Source organism: Anopheles coluzzii, chromosome 2, assembly GCF_943734685.1.
Source record: "Anopheles coluzzii chromosome 2, AcolN3, whole genome shotgun sequence".
NCBI lineage: Eukaryota > Metazoa > Arthropoda > Insecta > Diptera > Culicidae > Anopheles > Anopheles coluzzii.
In genome coordinates, this window is record NC_064670.1 from 39,599,703 (window position 1) to 39,619,888 (window position 20,186).

Consider the following 20,186-nt stretch of genomic DNA (forward strand, 5'->3'; position numbering starts at 1 on the left):
ATGGCTTGTTTTTACCATCGAAGAAACTGGAAAAGAATTCCTCTATACGAGAAACAACACACAACAACACTTCCCCCGTAACAACAGCAACCCATTCCACGCCACTATTTCCGGCAAGTTGCCGTTCGCCGGTTGCACAGTAAACCATAATTCACTTCTTTTTAATTTTATTAAATTTTCGATAATTTATGACCCACGATTTTACACCCACGGTGCCAGCATCTCGCCAGACTGTAACCCCCGGAACGACCGAAACATCGGCAAACAGCCCGGTCACTAGTGACGCTTATCATATACCTTCGCCTTTTAGCGTTCGGGCTCGGTAGCGTCAATGGTCAACCACTTTTCTTTAACCACTCCACTCGACACCCCACATGGGCTCCTCGCTTCCAGCCCGCGGGGCAGGAAGGAAATGGAATGTGAAATAACTGGTCAGCGCTTGAGCGGAGCGAAAAACGAACCCGTAAACGGAAAAATATCAATCTTCAACCGAATGAAAAACGCGGCTTCGAAAAAAAAGCGCTTCCACAAACAGGATACAGTATTTTGTTGTTGTTTTTTTCTCTCTCTCTCTTCTTCTACTTTTGCTTTCTTTACCGGTTCAAGTCCCCTCCTTCAAAGGAAACATATTTTCAGCACAGTTTCGCTCACGTAACCATTTTCTTTTCCTTCCGTTTCATTTCTTGTTATTTTTTGGCCCTTCGTTTCCATCCTTGCTCAGTTTTTGTAGCATTTTTTCCCCATTACTACAACACTAGTGCCGTTATTATACCCCAAGCATGCTACTTACTAAAGGTTCCACTATCCAATGAAGGAATAACAAGGGATAAAGATATCCTCCCAGAGCGGGAGGGAAAGGAACGAACACCATCCAAGCTGGCCACGCTTTGGACGATATGATGAGGTGGCATAACGATGAGATTTATGAGTAGTGACGATGGAAACTTGCTGCCATTGCCGTTTCAGCCAACGGCACGAGCATGTGTGCGGAAGCTTCCACGCTTCCTGCCGACGTTTCCTGCGGATAACGCAAACGTCACACGTGCCACATGTATCGCCACTTCATTCGCTGTTTTATGAGCGTCGGTTCGGTTGGCACAACCATGCCATGCCGTTCACGATTTCTTGAGCGACCCTGCCGTGGAAAGCCGGAGCGAAAAAATATTTGTACATCTATAAAGAGCTTTCCTTTTCCGGTACGTTTTGTTCAATTTCACGAAAAAGCTAAACGCCCGGCGCGAAAGGGGTGTGGCCGCTAAATCCCATTAAAGAAATCAACCCTCGAAACGAAATTGAATGTGACAGCAATCACGTCGGCAAACAAAACTTAGTACGCAAAGAGCACCGGCTAGAACGTGCTCATCGGCCTGGGGGTCGTTTTTTATATTGAAATTCCATCCTGTCGCAGTAAATCATTTTCACTCCGTTTCCGGCACTCATCAATCAACCATTGGGGCTCACTCCTTGCCGGGTGAAACTGGAGCGAACAGGCGTTGCTGGTGTGTGGTTGTGTAAAAACGCTGCTGCTACAGTGCGATGCATTGGAAAAACTGGTTGCCATCGTTGCCGCAGGGGAGTGTGGGTAGTTTACGGTGGTTTGCTCCACACCACCCCAACCTAAGCAAGCGTACACAGGCGTGCATATAAATTTATTAAAAATTTATTATTACATGAGCTGGCAGCAATAAGGAAATATTACGCGCCATCGAATGATTTATACGTTTATTTTGACATTCAACGGTGCAGCCGGCTCGTTAACGTGCTCCCGGGACGCGGAAGGCGTTTTATTATGCCTTCCGGCATGGGTGAACGCATTTGCTGGCGGTGTGCATCAGACTGTGTATGCATCGTACATCAGCGACCGCTTAGATGAAGCGCAAAGCGTGATAAAGTTGCTCACTTTGCTACCGCCCCCATGTTGTAAAGAGCGAGCATTTCAAAAAGCACGCAAAGTGTACATGGCGAAACGTTCTACTAAGAAATGAAAGCAAGGGCTTTTTCATTAGACAACATACGATACATAAACAGATTATTCTGTGTTTCTTCATCAGCATCAAACTGTAGCACAATATTTGACAAAATACTTCACTTGATCCTTTTTTGTTTGTTTGTTTTTTAGTATTCACAACACAAATAGAAAACTATTTCGAAAATTGCTCCCAAACGCACTCAATTGTGTGAGTAAAATGGTTGCCTTTTGCCGCGCTGGTACCAACTTTTCCCAAACAAACACTATTTTTGTCTCGTTTCCTGCACAAACTCCAATGGCCTTGGATTCTTGTGATTTTAAGTAAGGAAAACACCAACACCGCCCACATCCTTTCTCGCGTAAACATACATGCTGCTTTTGTTTTTCAAAACGGTACCGGGTTTCCAAATAACTTCCCCGGTCCGGGTTCCGGGCTGAACAGTCACTTCCCGGACCAACGCATCAACCGAACCGATGGTAGCGAGATCCAAGATACGAGGATCGTCTAAGCTACTGGGGTGGCTTTTTTCTCCCACTCTCTTCTTCACTAGCTAGCTACTGCTTTTTGTTTTTTGTCCAACACCTCCTGCGTCTGTGTTGGTGTATCTGTGGCAAAAGTGATTTGGAAGGGAAAAGTTTTTCTTTGTCCCAACTTTTACAAGACACACATCGAGAAAGTGGGGACCGTTATCGCGCGAGTCGGGAAACCGATTTCCGACCAATCAGCTTCCCAATCGCTGACGAAAAGGGAAACTGACCCGGGAAGCTGGGGGTTCGGGGTGTTGTTTTTCTCCTCTGTATGTGTACGCTGGATGTCCCACTGTGGCTGTGCGGTGCTTTCCTCCCTCAAATGGACGGGCAATGGCTGGAAGGATGTGTGAATAAATGGTTTTTCTACGTATGAGCGAGTTTTTGTTTTCCTTTACTGCTGCGTGTGTTTTTACGTACATCCGTGTAGTAACGTCGCTGATCGAGTATGAATTTGCGTTTCATTCTTACCATATGGTTTTTGATCGAAGAGCGAGTATGGTTTTGTGAAATTTCAGCCCAAATAGAAAAGCATGAACAACAGTGCGAAAATAAATTGCACATATTCTAATAATACTAATAATACAAAAATAGATGTTCGATGTGAATAATTTTGCTGTAATTTTCCATCACACTAATTTTTCTTAAGTTATGAGTTTTGATTGCATGATTTCCGAAGAATTTACATCACTCGTAATAACCGTACGGCTGTTTCGATCGAAAAGATGCTAAGTAACGAAGGCAGCACCTTCTTGGAATACTATTTTCGGCTATTGCAAGTTCGAGCAAACTTGCACAAATTACTCAAAATGCATATTCCCGACCGTACCATGTCAGAATAATCTGGAAGAGAATTCATACCTGCTGTCATTTTTAACATTATTCCATGATAAGCGTGGCATCCCAGACAGGTACCGCGAATAGTCAGAATTTGTCGCAATATCTTACCTAAAATCTACCTCTAAGCCCAACTGCCTTCAAATAAATGATTTTGTGGAAATTCTGCCGTTTCATACAGACCTCTATTTCACAGAAACTCTCATTAAACACAAATCATCACGCTAAAACTGAGAACCCACTCAAACGTTGCAAAGGACGAAATGTTCTGCTGTGTCACCGTGCAATAAGACATATCGAGACAATTTAACGCTTTGGAGCGTGAAAAAATAGCCAAAATCAACATGGCATTTCACGCCTAAATGTATGTGCTAGAGGTGTCAAAAAAGCATTCATAAAGGTGATCCAGATTTTTTGATCGAACCAATCATTCAATCGTTCCTGCACTGCTAAACCTGCCGATTCGGCAGCATGTTCTCTCTCTCTTTTTCCAAAGTTTTAAGGTTTTTTTGTTGTTTTTCGAAATGTGTTGTACAGTTCCCATAGTTTTTTGGTTCGTTCCCACGTCTAATTTGCTACACATACTTTTTGGTTGAATTTTGTATGGAATTTACATCTCGCATACAGATATCTCCATACGATTGCACATTGTGAACAAATATGCCAATCGTGTACAGCGGTGTGACCATTCATGATTTATCGCTTTGGTATCAAGAATCATATACGTATAACATCGAAAAAGTATGTCTTTTCTGCTATCTGGGGGGAGAAGAATGGAGATCTGAAAATGATACCTATTCACTTGCTCACTTGGTGCATTCGATCTTTCGCCTCTGTTTCTCTCAGAGAAGCGATGATCTAAAAAATGATTCTCGTCTCACTCGTTCACACTTTACAGATCCGAATCATTTGAATGAATTCGCACTTCTTGTATATACCCAGCTATCATCATGTATGGTGCGATGTGATTCAATGAAATGCCAAAATTTTCACGCGCCAACATACCGCACGTGAAATATTTGCCGAGAAACTGCTTGTTTTTGTATGGACCTGTCATCGAATGTCATCGAATTTGGCTTCACGCTTCGTCGTTATTTGGCGGGATATCTGGTTGCACGGTCAAGTGAAATAAGAAATAGGAACGACATTATCAGCCTGCGTTCCTGTTAACTAACAAACTAAATCCTAAGCAAGTAAACTAAAAACTAGTAAGTAAACTTGCGAAAATGTTTTTAGTTTTGGTATGTTCTATTCATTGTTTATATTTTTGGACGGTGGAGCACATTTTACTTTGCTTTGTCCCATGTAACTATTATTATTTTTTTTAATATTAATTATTCCAAAACTGAATTAAAATTCCCCACTGATAACTGTACTTCAGAAAGAACAGTTTACTGTTTTACTTCAACCTATATGCAGCTGCACACTACCTTTCTAATCACGGTTAAAACCGTACCCTCTAAACACTGTACAAATCAAAATGAACTACACGACTCACCTTCCCAGAAGCTCCCTCCCTTCACGCCCGCCAGAAGGGAAATCGGACAGCGAGCAGGACGAAACGAGCCCGACAAACAAACCCCAGAAAGATGGAGCACCGTTCTGAATTATTCATACCGGTCACTGCTGCAACCCGCACCAGCAGCAGCAGCAGCAGCAACGCAAAATGCCGGCCCCGGTGCAGCGCTCCGTGGTGGCATGTTTATACGCTCACTGACTTATCGATACAAACAACGGTGAGTGCGCCCGAACGATATTTCCACCGGCGCAGGGAGCAAGCGTGCTGGCGGTCATTGGGGAGTGAACGAAAAAAAAGCAACATAATTAACTTTCCATGTTCTCATGAATAATGCAGCGTAGAAGCCGTGGGATTAGCCATCGACTTTGGCACAGGCAAATCACAGGCGTTTAAAGTCGCGCTTGGATTTGTTCGATTTCTTCCTTTTCAAAATTCAATATCGCGCATTGCCCGGGAACAAAAGGTTCGTGTTGCCGTTCCATTCGGGTGGAAAGCTGAAGCAATGAAAATGGAGCAGTAACGATTTCGTAATTCTGTCGCTTTCCTCACTTGGAAGCTTTAAGACGCGTCAGCATTCAATCGATGTCGAATTGAAGCACGGAGCTTTACCGGAAGAACGAACGCGTATCACGATCGAAAGCGGTATCATTTTCCAATTAACTTTATAATACGCTTTGCCTCCTGCACGCCCCACTCTCACAACGACTCGGTAGGATAACCTTTGTGCGATGCTACTGCGTGACCCCCCCTCCGAGCACGGATTCATTTCGCCTGCCTCTAGTGAGCATTAATTTAGCAACACTATCCTACCTCTTAGCCGTGCAATCGCACGAATGGAACCGAGCTGGCGTTTCACCATCCTTTTTTACCTTGCTAAATTTTATTCCATCAACTATCAACACGACTGCCGATTAGAATGATACGGTGCACGGATTCCGTATTGCCATCCCGTCTGCGTGCTGCCCGCAACACCCGCCCTGGTCCCGCACAACACGACGATCCGATTTCAGGCAAACAACTGAACGGTCGATGAAATCTTAATTAATGAAATAAATTACTATCATCAACTGCACTTCAACTCACTTATTTCTCACTCAAACTACTTCACCCGTGTACGCGAAGAAAGCTGTATAGATACACACACACACACACACACACACACACACACACACACACACATACTGAAGCGAACGACGCTTTTCGAATCCTAGGTCCCCATTTCCCTGCCCTGGTGGCGGTGCGGGAAAATTGATATGTATCGAAGACTAACGTCGATCCCGTGACCCGACTTCATTTCGTGCCAAATTGGCATGGCATCGGAATGGCGAAAAGCGATACGGCGGTAGCGTCCTGCTGCCTGCCTTCAATGCTGTACGTTTGAAAGACGATGGCGGTAAATTCTACCGACCAACGTCACCGGCTCGCAACAGTACACCACCAGTTACCAGCCAGTGCGCTACGATCCACTAGGTTTTGAATCCAAGTGGTGGGTGAGCAGCTATTTGCTTGTTAATGAGATTTTGCTGTGCTTTGTGCCTTTCAGTGTAGGCACGGCGCATGTATATGCGTGTGTGTGCATGTGTACTAGGAGCAACAAAAGAAAAAAAACTCTCTTACACACACCTTCAATCCCAATTGGAACAACACATGGGACTGCTTGGGAGTTTCCATTGCTTGCTCACAGCAGTTACTACGGTACGGTTCGGGACAACACTGGACAGGATAACCCACCACACACACACACACACACACACACACACAACCTCCACCATGGTGTACCATTATCGTGCTCCAATATCGAAGGAAATATTACGGGAGGAACGATCGATTGGCCGAGCTGTGCCGGTAGAGCGTACGTCCGGGAAAAACACATTAATTTCATTTCACCGTCGGGCACTCGCCGCCGATAGAAAAGCACGGAAGCACATTCGGGAAAGATTTTTATCCTCATGCCATCAATTTTTGCACCGTTACAAATGGTCAGATTTCGGGCAGGGATAGTTCCGGACTAGCCCAAACTAATACTACCGATCAATGGTGATGGTGATATTATTTTCAAACTAACGTTGGCCAGTGTTGTGCTGCACCGGGTAACGAAACTCATCATTCGAGAGTTTGGATATAGGATACGTGATTCCGCACGACGACACGTTTTGTTTCATAACAAATTTCAAGAGCTTTTTGTGTAGTTTCTTCTCCTCCCTAAATATCCTTTAAATTCCCCTCGTACACACACACCAAATAAGCTGCCATCCAATCCATCCCCCCTATTAAGCTAGCAAACTCAATCCCACAAATAATGCCATCTCCCAAAACACACATTCCCGTGGCAAACGCCGCCCCGGGAATCAATAGAGCAAAACGATGGATATTTTAAAATCCCCGCATTCTAATCGTATCTACCGGCGAGCTTGCCGTGGGAAGATCACTTCCTTCTGCAAACAGTTGTGCAGTGGCAAACGCAGTAGCAGCAGCATAGAAAAAATATAAAAGAAAATCCTATGATAAAGCCATCCAGAGCCAACCGAGCAGGAGCAGGAATGGAAATGCCATCAAATGATACCTCTCCCTACAACGGGATAGCAATTTTCAGCACTCCGTGGGACAGCGCGAGGATGTTGGGCAGCCAGCGCCAGTGCCAGCGTGAACGTCTTTTCCCCGCTCCCGCTCCACAAACACACACACACACACACACACACACACACACACACACAGCTACACATTCATTCAATATTCACTAATCCACCCGCACCCAGTGTGAAGATTATCGGATTACGAATTATGCCCCTTCATATTCTATCGCTGTCGGCCGGTCCGGTCACAACCACCACAGCTTGCTGAGCCTAGGCTTGCCGTGGGCTTAGCAATTGTGTCACTTGTGCTGGGTGCCAGTCGCGTATTGCCCGTAGTTCTCGCTTTTCATATCGCACAGCAACAACAACCAAACAGAAACACACTCACACACACACAGCAATCCGCATACCAACAAACGGCAAAAAAAACCCGTCCCCTGCTGAAACCGTACTCCCAATTCGTATGCCGACTTAGCTTCGCTTGCCATCCGGCGGGTTTTGGGTGAAATATTTTCGCCTCTCCGGCAGCATCCGCTTATCGAGGTTTCCGAAAGCCGTGCGCCGACTTCGAGTCACGCCCCGAGACTTTTGCCGTGTTGCCGTCCTTTCCCACGGCTGCCTGAAGGACTGAAGGACGGGGGGGGGTTTCCTTACTCTGTGCATCTTTCTATTTTCTCACTGATCCGAACGTTCCGTGGCACGGCAAGATGGCAGCAGACACTGACTCTGCCCTCTAAGCAACAGACTAACCGGAGCCCCTTCAATGGCGAGACCGGTGGGAGGCAGAGACACATCCACGTCACGGATGAACGTTGGAGAAATGATGGTAAACGAAACGATGGCAAAGAGTTCCCTTCCACTCTCTCTCCCTCTCTCTCTCCTTCTGTCTACATCTCCAGGAGTTCCTCATCCGAGAGGGATCCACAAATCCACACGAACAGACCGTCCGTTTCACCGGCCGGAATGAACGGTGAGAACGTGGCAATCGGCTCCACGGACGGTTATGTGGCTCACTTTCGTTCGCGTACCGTTGCTGCACGCACACCTTTCTCCTCCAACCAAACGCCTTCACCAATTGGACTGCCAGGAAGCAGATTAGCGTGCCGTGGTGCTCGGCCGCCCAGCAAACCGATCCCAACCTCCGCCCAAGTTCACTCGGCCGCTCCCCAAGCGGCAAGCGGTGTGGAAAATGTGGAAACGAGTCTGTTTGAAATGTCGCGCGAAAAAAGGGACGACAATTTGAAGCAATCCTCACCTCCACCGGCTGCTCACTTCTTAAGCATGATAGCGATCCATTTCATTGTGTGTACGAGTACGAGCCCCCCGGGGGGGCTGGTGGTGAATTTGTAGCTATTGTTCTAGGGGATTTACACGGCACGCCGGCCTTGGTCTTGGAAGAGCAGCAGCAGCAGCAGCAGGTTTTGCTTTTGAATATCTGATTCTTGGACGGCAGCCGTCTGACAAAGTAGTAGTACGCTTTAAACCCCGAGCCGACTGTGTGGATGCGGGGCACACCAAAAGAGACCCGGGCGAACATTTTGATAAGGGTTTTCTTCCCTTCACTCCTTCCCGCCCTTACTAGTAGCATGACACGGAACACAAGACGGACGTACTACGAGACCGGCCCGGATACAACCAAAACTGTCTCGGACTTTTTCCGATGCCCCACCAGATCGGACAGGTACAACAAGGATTGCTGGCAGGCGAACCGACGTGATAAATGAGAGCCCGTCCCGTGATGGGTTGAAGAGCTTAGAGGGTTTGGAATGTGTGTGTATGTTTTTTTTTAAGTCCCCTTCCCTCATTCTTTGTTTTCATGTTCTGCCTTAGAACCCTAACGGCCCGGATGTGTGTGTGTTGGCGGGACATACGTGAAAGCGTGTGCAAGTGCAAAATGAAATATCCCGAAACAGGGTTACACGGTCGCCACACTTCGATGAATAATGGTACCCCATCGTGAAGCATTTTATTACACCGGCTCAAGCACGTCAAACAAGCATGTTGTAACACGGTTTTGTCCAGAGCGGAAGATTTTACACATCCTCGAGCGAATCTGATCCGTGCCGAGAAAGAACAATGAGCGTATGGATAATGTTTGACAGGGCGCTACATGCACCACTGCACATAACACCAGGGAAGCAAATACTTGCCCTGAAGACAAGATATCTGATATTTCAATGAGGTTAATAGAATAACCTAGTTTTCACAGCTTTAGTTTTTTTTTGTGCGCTAATGAGTTTTCCCCCGCTATGACTTAGTTGACTATTGTTAACTATCAGCTTCAGGCTATTCTGCCAACGAATACTTCTCCGGTGTGACACACCAGTCAAGCGTTGTAGTTGCATTTATAATGCCTTGCTGTACCGTGATTGCAAGAGTGTTTGGGTTCGAAAGAATTTTTTTTAAATAAATAAAGCTAAACCCGTCAGTACCAATAAAACATTAAAAATACCCATCCTCATTGTTGGTGAATGTACAAACACACTTAGAGCTTCTGATTGCCGAAAGCAGGAACGAAACCTCTTGCGGCAATGTTTGCCTTAGCAAAGCAGCCCACACCAACGCGGCAAAACGGTGCTTGAATGAACAGCATGCACAGCATGGTACACTCAAAACCTGTCACAACCACACGTACGTAGAAAGGCGCCTAACTAAGCACTTGTATCCTACACCGTACCTTTTCCATTGAAGCTTCATTCATGATTTGGCCCTGAAATGCTTAAAGCCTCGATGTTAGGAACAAGCAAATCCCATTGAACTTTTAATTACTTCAAATCTGAAACATAGAGAAGCCGAAATCGTCTCTAAACACTACCAAACACATGTTTGAGCATGTAGGTTGTGTGTACAATACAAATTAGTAAAACCGGAACCGAGAACTGGCTACAACTGGTGGACATTAATTTTTACTACCAAAATCAAACACACCTACATTATGCAAAGAGTGTGTACGATTGCTACAGTGAAACATTCCCCGTTTCCCGCACCTGCTCCCGCAATGCTGGATGTTGTTCGGGGTATGTACCAGGGTACGACCCTTGTCGAAATGCTGTTCAACTTCTCGGTCACATCGACTTCTCGGCACATCACATACAGGTTTAGTTTTCTTTCCTGTTTTTGCTGATGCAAAATGGCAAGCAGAGTTCCTTCATGTCGCATGCATAATCGATAAGTCCTTTTACATGTTCAATTTGTACACATCTGGAGCCCATGTTAGCTTTTCATGTTGTGCAGAACTTTATTATTTGCCAGCTCTTCTAGCGTGCGTCGAAATTTGCAAACCAAGAGAAGTTTTATTATTTTATTTTTTTTCTTCATTCCACTCCATGCCACATCTGACTTTTGTTGCTTACGGTGACCTGTTCCAAGTTTACATTGTCGCTACATTATTTTTAAATTTAGCTACACATCTACGGCGGCAATGGTTCTGCAACCAACGATGTGGTAATGTGCATTGGAAAATAGGGTAGTGTAACATTCATTTCTCTGCCACTAGGCAACTGCAAAGCATGAGTAAAACTTTGTGCTGCACAGCCATCGGGCGTAAATTAAGATATAATTGAAACCGATGAGCGATCTGTTACAATTCCAATTTATCCATACCGGCTTCGCGTTGCAGCAACATTTTATTTACGATATGTTGACACGAATTAGTTTGAAAACAAAAAAAGCCTTACAAACATCACTTATTTATCTCGCTGCTTGCTGCCCACTAATGGAAAAGGGTCGAGCTGAGGAAAGTGTTGCCGTAGCTAAGCCACTTAAATATCTGTTCCACTAGGAACGTGAAAAGCCACAGCAAGCTTCCCACAGAGCGGATCAATTGATTGCCAAGCAAATACATTTTAATGCCCAGCTTCCGGTGCATGTGTGTGTGTGTGTGTGAAACAATGCTACAAAACCACTGGATGAAACGTGGAAGCAGAGCGCAAGAATGCTTTACCACCAGCCCCGCTGTGTGTGTGTGCTGCTGCTGCGTGATGCGATGTGGTGAAAGAAAGAAAACATTAGCGCACTGGAGTAGTGCTGTAAAGTTGTGAACAAGCGCCATATATCTTTCTTTGGTTTTACACTGTGTTTTTTTAAGTTCCGTTTTCTCTCCCGGTTTCACAAACGGCACGTATCCTTTCGTACTGTGTTCTTTCCGTTTCTCGCACCAGCTCGCAAACGGTCGCAGTCCCGGACGCTGTGAAATGTTTGCACAGGGGCTTGGCTTATATTTAGCAACCAAGACAATGGCGTGCAATGTGAAGGGTTTCCTTTAAACTGTTTGCTGATAAAACAGACATTGTTCTACGCGTAGCAAATGCTAAATTTCTAGTAATCGTTTCACCCTCCGGTTGGCATTTTGAACAAACAACCGCAGCACAATGGGCAGCAGACACAGCCTCTGCTAAAAAGTTGCTGTATTTCATGACGTCATGATTCTCTATCTACCCTTGTACATGTTTCCAGTTTTTTTTGCATTCCATCCAATCTAAAGGCCCAACCCTTTCGATGTTGCACCTTATCGGTGTGTAGCCGTTTTGAATACGAGCAAAGAATCTGTTTGCTTGCTGGTACAGAATCGACCTGGCAGAATACGGCACAGTACTGACGTCGCCTGCAATGAATTGAACAACGTGCTGAGTAGCAAGGAATGCAAGTGAGGACCGCACTATCTATCGATGGTTTGCGCCCACTTGGAATGTGAACGATGCGATCTGATACGAACGATTCGTCGATGATGTATATTGATGATGGCCCCTTAATGCAGGATGCTTTTAAAGAAACCGGCTGAAATGCTCCCATTTCAGTGGGAGCATACTGAACTGCGTTACAAATCATTCCATCTCGATTCGTTTGGTAAGCGGTTGCTATTTGATTTCCCGTTTTTCTTCTTCTTGTTTTGCTTGTGAATCGTTTAAAAAGCTTACATTCTGTTCTGTGGATGGAATTGCTTCTTTACATACGTGATTTATCTATCTGATGTACTAGTTCGAAATTCCGTTGCATGGACAACTTGCAGAGCTTCACTCAGGACTTCCCACAGGGCTGCTGGAAGCGCTTAACGGAAAAACGGGATTCTATGCTAATTTGTCTCCCGTTTGTTGGTTTGATTCTTTCTTACCTTTAATGATTGTTCGTTGATGTTTCGGTTCTTTTGAGTTTGATAACGCTCTTAACATATAAAAAAGGTTCGCCTTCTGCTTGTTTATTTGGCCTACCCAAGACAGCCTATGGCGATAGTGTGCTCAAGATATTATAACATAAGTTATTATAATGTCATTCGTATAGTTACTCCTCCCGTTGAAAGTGTTTGAACAAGTCTTGCAAATGAGACTAGAAGTATATGCCACCTCGTATCTTTTCTCGACTCATCTTCTTCTTCTTTTCTTCCTCTTTGGCACAATTTTTAGGGCTTGGCTTGCAGTGACTGATTGATAACCCATAGCAGGATAGTAAGTCTTACGTATGGGGACACAGTCCGTTCGGGTCTTCTACACATGACGCGCATTTTGTTAAGTCGTACGAGTTGACGACCGTACCACGAGGCCGGCCAACTCCTACGTGGGTATGCCAGCCTATATAAGCTTTCGATACTTGCTTAGTCCTTGCTACGGGGGACTGTACATATGAGGCTTGAACCCATGACGGGTGTGTTATTGAGTCGTACGAGTTGATGAATGTGCCACGGTACCGGCCCTATCGCTACTCATGAGTTATTATTAATCAATAATTATATTTCATTCTATAGGATTTGTCAATCTGGCAATCTGTAAAAATGCCAAAGAAAAACCAAAGGACCATATTGTTTTCTTATTGCAATTGTTGTAAAACAGATTATGACATTTGAGAATGCCTTTTCATGTTACTGACAAAAATCCATCACAACATAATATCAAACAAAACAACCAACATACCGCCTTCGTTTCCCTCCCAAACATAGCTCATTTAAAAATAGAAAATTTCTCGACGCTTGCAATCAGCTTAATGATTCTCGAATTCATTTTCGACAACATTTTGTTCATTTGTAGTATTTTTTTTTTCACCCACTTCAAACTCGGCAGGGATTAATTTAGCAGCATCGCTCGTATATCCGCACCTTTTGCCGCTTATCAAGCGAGCAGGGACGTTGAATTCGCTCGATTTTGTTCATTAAATTTTATTCGTCCCAGCGGATATGAATGAATTCACGAGAATGCTCAACCATACGTAACCAGGCAACCTCACGCTTCAAACCGGTCGGTTGCCGATGAAAGCACCGGCGCTTGATGTGGAGTGGAATAATTGTGTGCCACCACAGCGCCAAACAGCACTACAGCCGAACACAATGTTGTGCTCGAACACTGTTTCCTGGTGCAATTACGGCGAACACGATGCAACGCGGACCCGAAAACACCGATCACTTATCAGCCTGCGAACTCGGTCTCGTTTCGAGACACAAACTGCGCCATGCGTTGGTGCGTTGCTATAGAAACACACTCGGTTCCGGGTTTGATGTATGATGTAAATATCAATGTAAACAATTTCACCGAACCAAGGTTTATCATTTTGCTTGCGCACTTTATGAAGCGCAAATAATGATCCATGAAAATGGGAATAAATGGTCATTTGATGCAATCGCCGGTTTTTTTTTTTGTTTTGTTATGTCCCAGTGCCAAAGAGAAATAAAATCATTTTCCTGTCAATTAAAAGAGAATACGCTTCAGTAGATTCGTCGATTCGTGGAACGTTTAATAAAAGGCTTCTATCGAGTATTCAGACTGCGCTTCGCTACAATAAACGATATAGATATAAACGGCCTGATTATCAGATTAATTTCCGTATCAGGAATAAATTACATTCCTTATATCTTAAGTCATAATCGATGAAGGGAAAATTACTGAAAAATGCCCTTTCAATTTTTGTATTTTTACTATTGCTAATGCTCATCCTATTCTTACATTAAAGCATTCCCTTCCATACATTCAAAAGGAGAGCTCTCGTAAATATTTATACTAAGAGAGCAACGTTCTTTGGTGGAATGATACCGCAAATCGAATCCGCACAATATCAACACTGAAAATAAACATCCTATATCAACAGCAGCTCACAAATCTTCAACACCATCGAGATGGTTTGAAGGTGATGAAAACTTATCTTCACACCATGGTAAAAAAAAACAACCGATACCGATCGGGCGCATTCAGCCATGTAAATGGTAAACTTTTCCGCCCATCCTGATAGTCCCGATCAATTTGGCAACAACTTCTCATTCGCACAGCACCTGCTGCTGGGCGCACGGGAGCAACTTCTGGCTCGGACCTGGTGTGGGCCCTCTGCTTTCCTACGGACTGGGTTTACAAAAGTTTATTAATTAAGTTACCCCGCTCAATGGCCGGCTCGCAAACTACTCACCGTGCGCCAGCCAACCGGACAGTGTTAACATTGGAGATTGGGGATGAACGCAGCAACGAAAGCTGGCAAAAAAATGCCCAACCCTTCGACCGGTCCCTCATCAAGCGCGAACATCAACGGACCACTGGATGGCTGTGGTAAGGATCTCTTACTTTTACCAACTCTTCCCCTGAACATGTGTATTATAGGTAGCGGGCGGAAGGAAAACAAGCGGCCCATCACTTTCAAACAAAGCCACAAAGCCTGCGTTTTGAGGCTCACTGACACACACACACACACACGTACTCAAACCCTCTCGTCCTTTGGATACTCTCGAAAATGGTAAGGGAATTGGTTGGGAGGAAATTTTGTTTAGCAAACTCTACCTGCCTTTGATCCAAACCTCGTTCGGGCACTGTGGCCGTATGCTGATGATAATGGACGAGGGCTCGCCAGTCAGTGGAAAACATACCGTTGGCAGTTTTCACATTCTCTGCTAAATTGACTGCAAATGATTTCAATCCTTTCATCGCACACACTCCCCATCAGTCTGCATGGCTGTGTGTGGGAGCGTTTGTGTGCGGCCATGCTTTTAAGGCGTTTCAATATGTGAAGCACTCCCTCCGGTGAGCGTGATAACGAGGCGCACCGGTAGAGCCGGTAGTGTCATTCTCGGGCAAACTTGCACACCAAACCATCTCTTGTGGGCCCGTTCAGTTGTTCGGTCCGGTCCTTTTCAGCTGCCGCAAGGTAAAACTTCGCCACTCGAACCACTCGTCGGTAAAGGTGAAAGCTAATTCATCCATCCCGTTTACTGCAGCGCTAGCTTGTGGAACACAATCTGCCACACACCTTCACACACCTCAACAGTGCAGTTCTTAAGCCAAGCGAGCTGTCCCGCCTATTCTTAGACAGCCTGGGCTAATGATTCTACCGAGGGCACTTGAAACGTGACATCACATATCTCATCGACCACGAGCAGTGGCGGTTCTGTGAGTGACACTGAACCGAACCGGGTGGTATGGGAATCTCCCACCCCACGAACGGACGCTGCGACACACATGCGACCTTCGCTCGCTCTGCGGTGAAGACGCCTGCCGGGCGAATGCTGCTCCAGAACCCCACCCAGCATTCCAACAGGCTGTCCGTGCGATTGTCACTTCTCAGTCTCACACCAGACCGACAGCAGCCAGCCCGGGAAGCTGTTCACACGTTGCCTAGACAAATGAATCTGCTGTCCCCTCGATCCAGTAATTGCTGCTGCGGCTAATGCTGCTGCTGCACACCAGTGTGGCATGAACACGAACCGACGAAGGACATACCACCTCATAGTCAGATTTTATGAAGTATTTCCTTTTTCCACTCAACGATTTCCACCGACACCGAAGCACTCCAGCATGAACCACGGTACAAAGCACACATGCGTGAGAAACAAAGAGATCTCTCTCTCTCTCCCTCATACACACACACACTCACGCTTGGTATGCGGAAGCTTCAAGTGTGCTGGCAGTGGGAAGCGATAACCACACTGCTAATTTATTCCATCTCCGTTTTTCTGCTAATCCTCACATCCCGTACCTATACTTCTAGCGATTATTCTATTCTAATGGGCAAGATAATGCCTAAATCTGGCAGCACACATAATACGAGCACGGGAGAGAAAGTACACACCACTGCAATAAAACTTTTCGTACGTCCCGTATCTTTCCCAGCTACAAAAGCGGACCATTCGTCTCAGCGTACGCCACCAGGGCGAAAGGAACATCTTCCTCATGGACGCTTCGTAACTATTGTTCGAACATACCCAAATTCTAACACAAAGTCTCGCCCATCTTTTGCCCGAAATTCTTGTACTGTGCTTTATGTTGATGGCACAGGAATGTTGTGCCAAGGGAGTGAAACTCATCTCGGAAAATGGTTTTACAGGGAAGGTGAATTTCATTTTACTTACCAATTGAAGGTCTTCTTATGATGCGTTAGCTAGAAAGAAACAAAAGACATGGATTTCGATTACAATCTAATACGTTTAATGGTGTGAATTAGAAGTCAAATTATTCTCTGCAAGGTTGAGCGGATGTTTTGTATATTTGTTTCTTTACCTTTCCCGATGGAGGCGAAGCCTTTTACGCATATCAAATCCCAACGCAATTGTGCTCCCGTCACCATTATCTATCACCCTTTAAAGCAATCTCTTACACCAAAACAAGACCACGACATTCTGAAATCTGTGCTCAACATTTCTCTACAACATCAGATGAGAGAGAACATTTCATAAAATTGATGAGACACGCTTTACCAGCGCTCAAGAAAATGTACGATCCACCTAAATCACTGCACCACGCTAAACAAACAGACCGAACCGGCAGGATTAGCTTCTCAATGTCAACACGCACGCCTTCGCCTACACAGGCCGACGAAAGTTAAACTTCAACCCTGGGCGCAAGATATGATCTCTTGCATCGCACACTAAAATCAGCACTTGTGCAGATTAACTTACTCGGCATTCTCGAGTACCACTTCCCGGGCTATTTGCTCATTCTCAGCCCAGCCAAACACATTACTTGAAAGCTTTCGGCTGTTTCGGTTTGCTGCTGCCCCGGTTCTCGGCCGCCGTTGTGCCTTGCAGCATTAGCAGCAGTACTAGCACAAGCGGCAGCAGCAGCAGCTCGCAACTTTCCCATTTCAAAACTAAGCCACTTAACGCTGATGCATTCACCGGGAGGGACACTGGAAATAGACAGCGCGCTGGAAACTGGCAGAGCATTAAATATTAATTTCCACTTCCTGTCCCGCACCCACCGGTTCCATTTTTCTTTGTCGGTTGCTTCCATCCTTTCCATGCCAAGACGCCAGATATGCTGCTGCAAATCTCTACCAACGATACGGATACTATCTTCAGTGTGTGTGTAAGTGTATGTTTGTGTTCCTGTGTGCAAGTGTGTGCATGTATTTGGAGAGCTTTTTTTTGGCCTTCTGCTCGAGGCACGGCGATAAAGAACTGTATCTTCAGCTTCTCCAACGCGCACCGGTCGGTTAATGCAGCCGTAAAGTGGATCTTCGTCGCTACTTTTCCTGGTTCCGACTTCAGTTCCCCTTTCCGTGGACCTTGCGTATGATGGAGATATGAGACGAATCTCTCTGGCTCTGATGTTTCACTCGCTGGCACATCCAACCACGTTCACCGAGCGACCGGCAGTGCAGCTTGACTTTGCGTTAAGGGTTTACGATGATGATTCATATTTAATGTTTAATAAACGAAAACTTAACCCACCGTCGTCTGCATGCAAGATTTGCTCGATCAACGATAGAGCGTTACTCACCGTACCGGTAATCAACCTTGCTGCAGTTACACCGCTGGCACCACAGTATTTTGAACACAGAACGCAGCACGACGACAACCTGGCACGATGGAGCGCACTTGTCGCATACAGCAAACCACACTTCAACTTTAGCGACAAATAGTACCTTCCTTTGATGAGCTAGCTTTGACATTTTGTATCCAAAGTGAGGGTTTTACTTTAAAGTTATTTAATAAAGCTGGAGGTGACAAAAAAGCTGACAAAGACTAACGAGCTAATGAAAAGAGTACTACCAAAACGTAAGTTTGTTCACAACACTATTCATGCAAGTACAATCATTCAAATGCTATCTTTCTTGTGAAAAAAAAGATCCAACCTGGAGAAAAATACCTTTCAGGCTCTTACCTCTTTCACTACCTTACGGAAATAATTATTTAACATTGTGATGCTGAATCTTGCTATCATGGTCCAGTGATGACACTGCAGATGTTTCTTTTATCAGCAGTAAATCTCTACTCAAATTTTCTACCCTGTAAGCTATGCTTCCACTTTAAAAACGGATCTTAAATGCGTAAACGGAACATGCGGAACTGCGTCTAATCGCAATATTCGCTCCACGCCCAGAAATGAACCCCCTATAAGGGGTATTGGGTCATCCGGTGCGTAACGCAAACCTCACCCAAACCACCACCATCAAAGGATAATGCCCGGTCCCAAAATCATTAGTTTCGAAAACATTAGTCATTCCATCAAGCTTGTTACTAATGATCTGCTGCCAAGCGGCTGCTCTTGCGTCTATCGGCGTGGTAGGCTAACTAATTTTTGATTCTCATTTTGCCGTCATAAACACGAGCCTAAACAGGGGACCTGCCATAATATCACACGGAACGATGTTTCAGACCCGTCCGTCCGTGGCAGGCATCTCCCTAGGCTCACCTAACCAGCCGCCCGATCGGTGTTCTGGCCCCCAGGTTGCCATGGTCTACAGGCCAGCGTCGTAAAAAGCGACCAATTTTCTTGTTTAATTAAGGTCGACGCCTTTTCACAAAATGTACGCACCGCCGCCACCCGTATGCCACGCCACCATCAATCCCAATCAGCTTCAGCTGTGCAGTCTTCTGGTGTGGGACGCACAAGCTTACCTTCTTCCCGGCACGGCCCCATCCACGGGACATTCCAATTCGGACATTCTTCCACGCGCGTTACCTCCAAAACCATTCCCCCTCCCAAACACCCATTGCAGTGCCAGGTTGAGCATGACAACAGAGCTGCTTAGCTCCACACTGCCCTGTTGCCCTGCCGTGTGCCCTGTGCCCGATGGCGAACTCGTAGCAACTGAGCAACACCGGGAGGATGGCTATCAGCAGCAGCCACACGGATACGGAAAGGTTCTTGGAAAGTGCCATGGCAACAGAAACCCAGCTTCCCGGAACATGACACTCCTCTCCCCGCTCTCCGCCAGCGACGCCATTTACGCAGTTACAATTTTTAATGAGTGTCATTTCCTTCGTCTCAAAATCAGATAATTAATTTCTCTGCACACCGGTGAAATGCCGGCGCTTCGTTTCGCTACGACCACTCTGGCCGCTGTGTCAGAGGAGCGGGAAGGGTGGGCAGAGATTGTCGAGCAATCCCAAAGCCACGGTCTCGGTATGTCCTATCAAAGTAGCTACAGCTGTGGTGAGGCATTCTTGTGATTCTTCCGAAAAATGCTGATGGCTGCTGATGGTTATTACTTCAGGACATCAGGCGTTCAAGGACGCAACCATTGACAGAACGGAACGCAAACGGATCACACAAACATGGGAACAAGTAACACAGGAAACTATTCACAAGCAAAAGGCACAATGTAGCATCATGTTGTCCTCAGCTGACAATACTAATGATAATGATGATGTTGTTGTTGATGATGATGATGATGATGAGCTTCTAGGAATGCTGCTTTACCTGTTTTGCGTTGTAAAATTTTCAGCAGCACAAACACATTATTTGCCGCTTTGTTTTGCAGATTTTTCTTCCACTGTAGCGTTCTCCGGCTCCATCCAGCCAGAAGTAAGAAACCATTGAGAACATGTCGCTACGATGTTTTACCGACAAGTGGC

General features: G+C 45.5%; 1 protein-coding gene across 7 annotated transcripts in view; it reads right to left on the reverse strand.

The window, feature by feature from the left end:
• LOC120947233 (cadherin-87A) overlaps nt 1-20,186 on the reverse strand; it is a 135,386-nt gene that overhangs the window by 66,179 nt on the left and 49,021 nt on the right. For all 7 annotated transcript variants that reach the window (XM_049607698.1, XM_040362387.2, XM_049607695.1 and 4 more), the window contains one exon: nt 16,737-16,765. The gene's annotated coding sequence lies outside the window, so the exon portion shown is untranslated. The remainder of the gene's footprint in view (nt 1-16,736; nt 16,766-20,186) is intronic.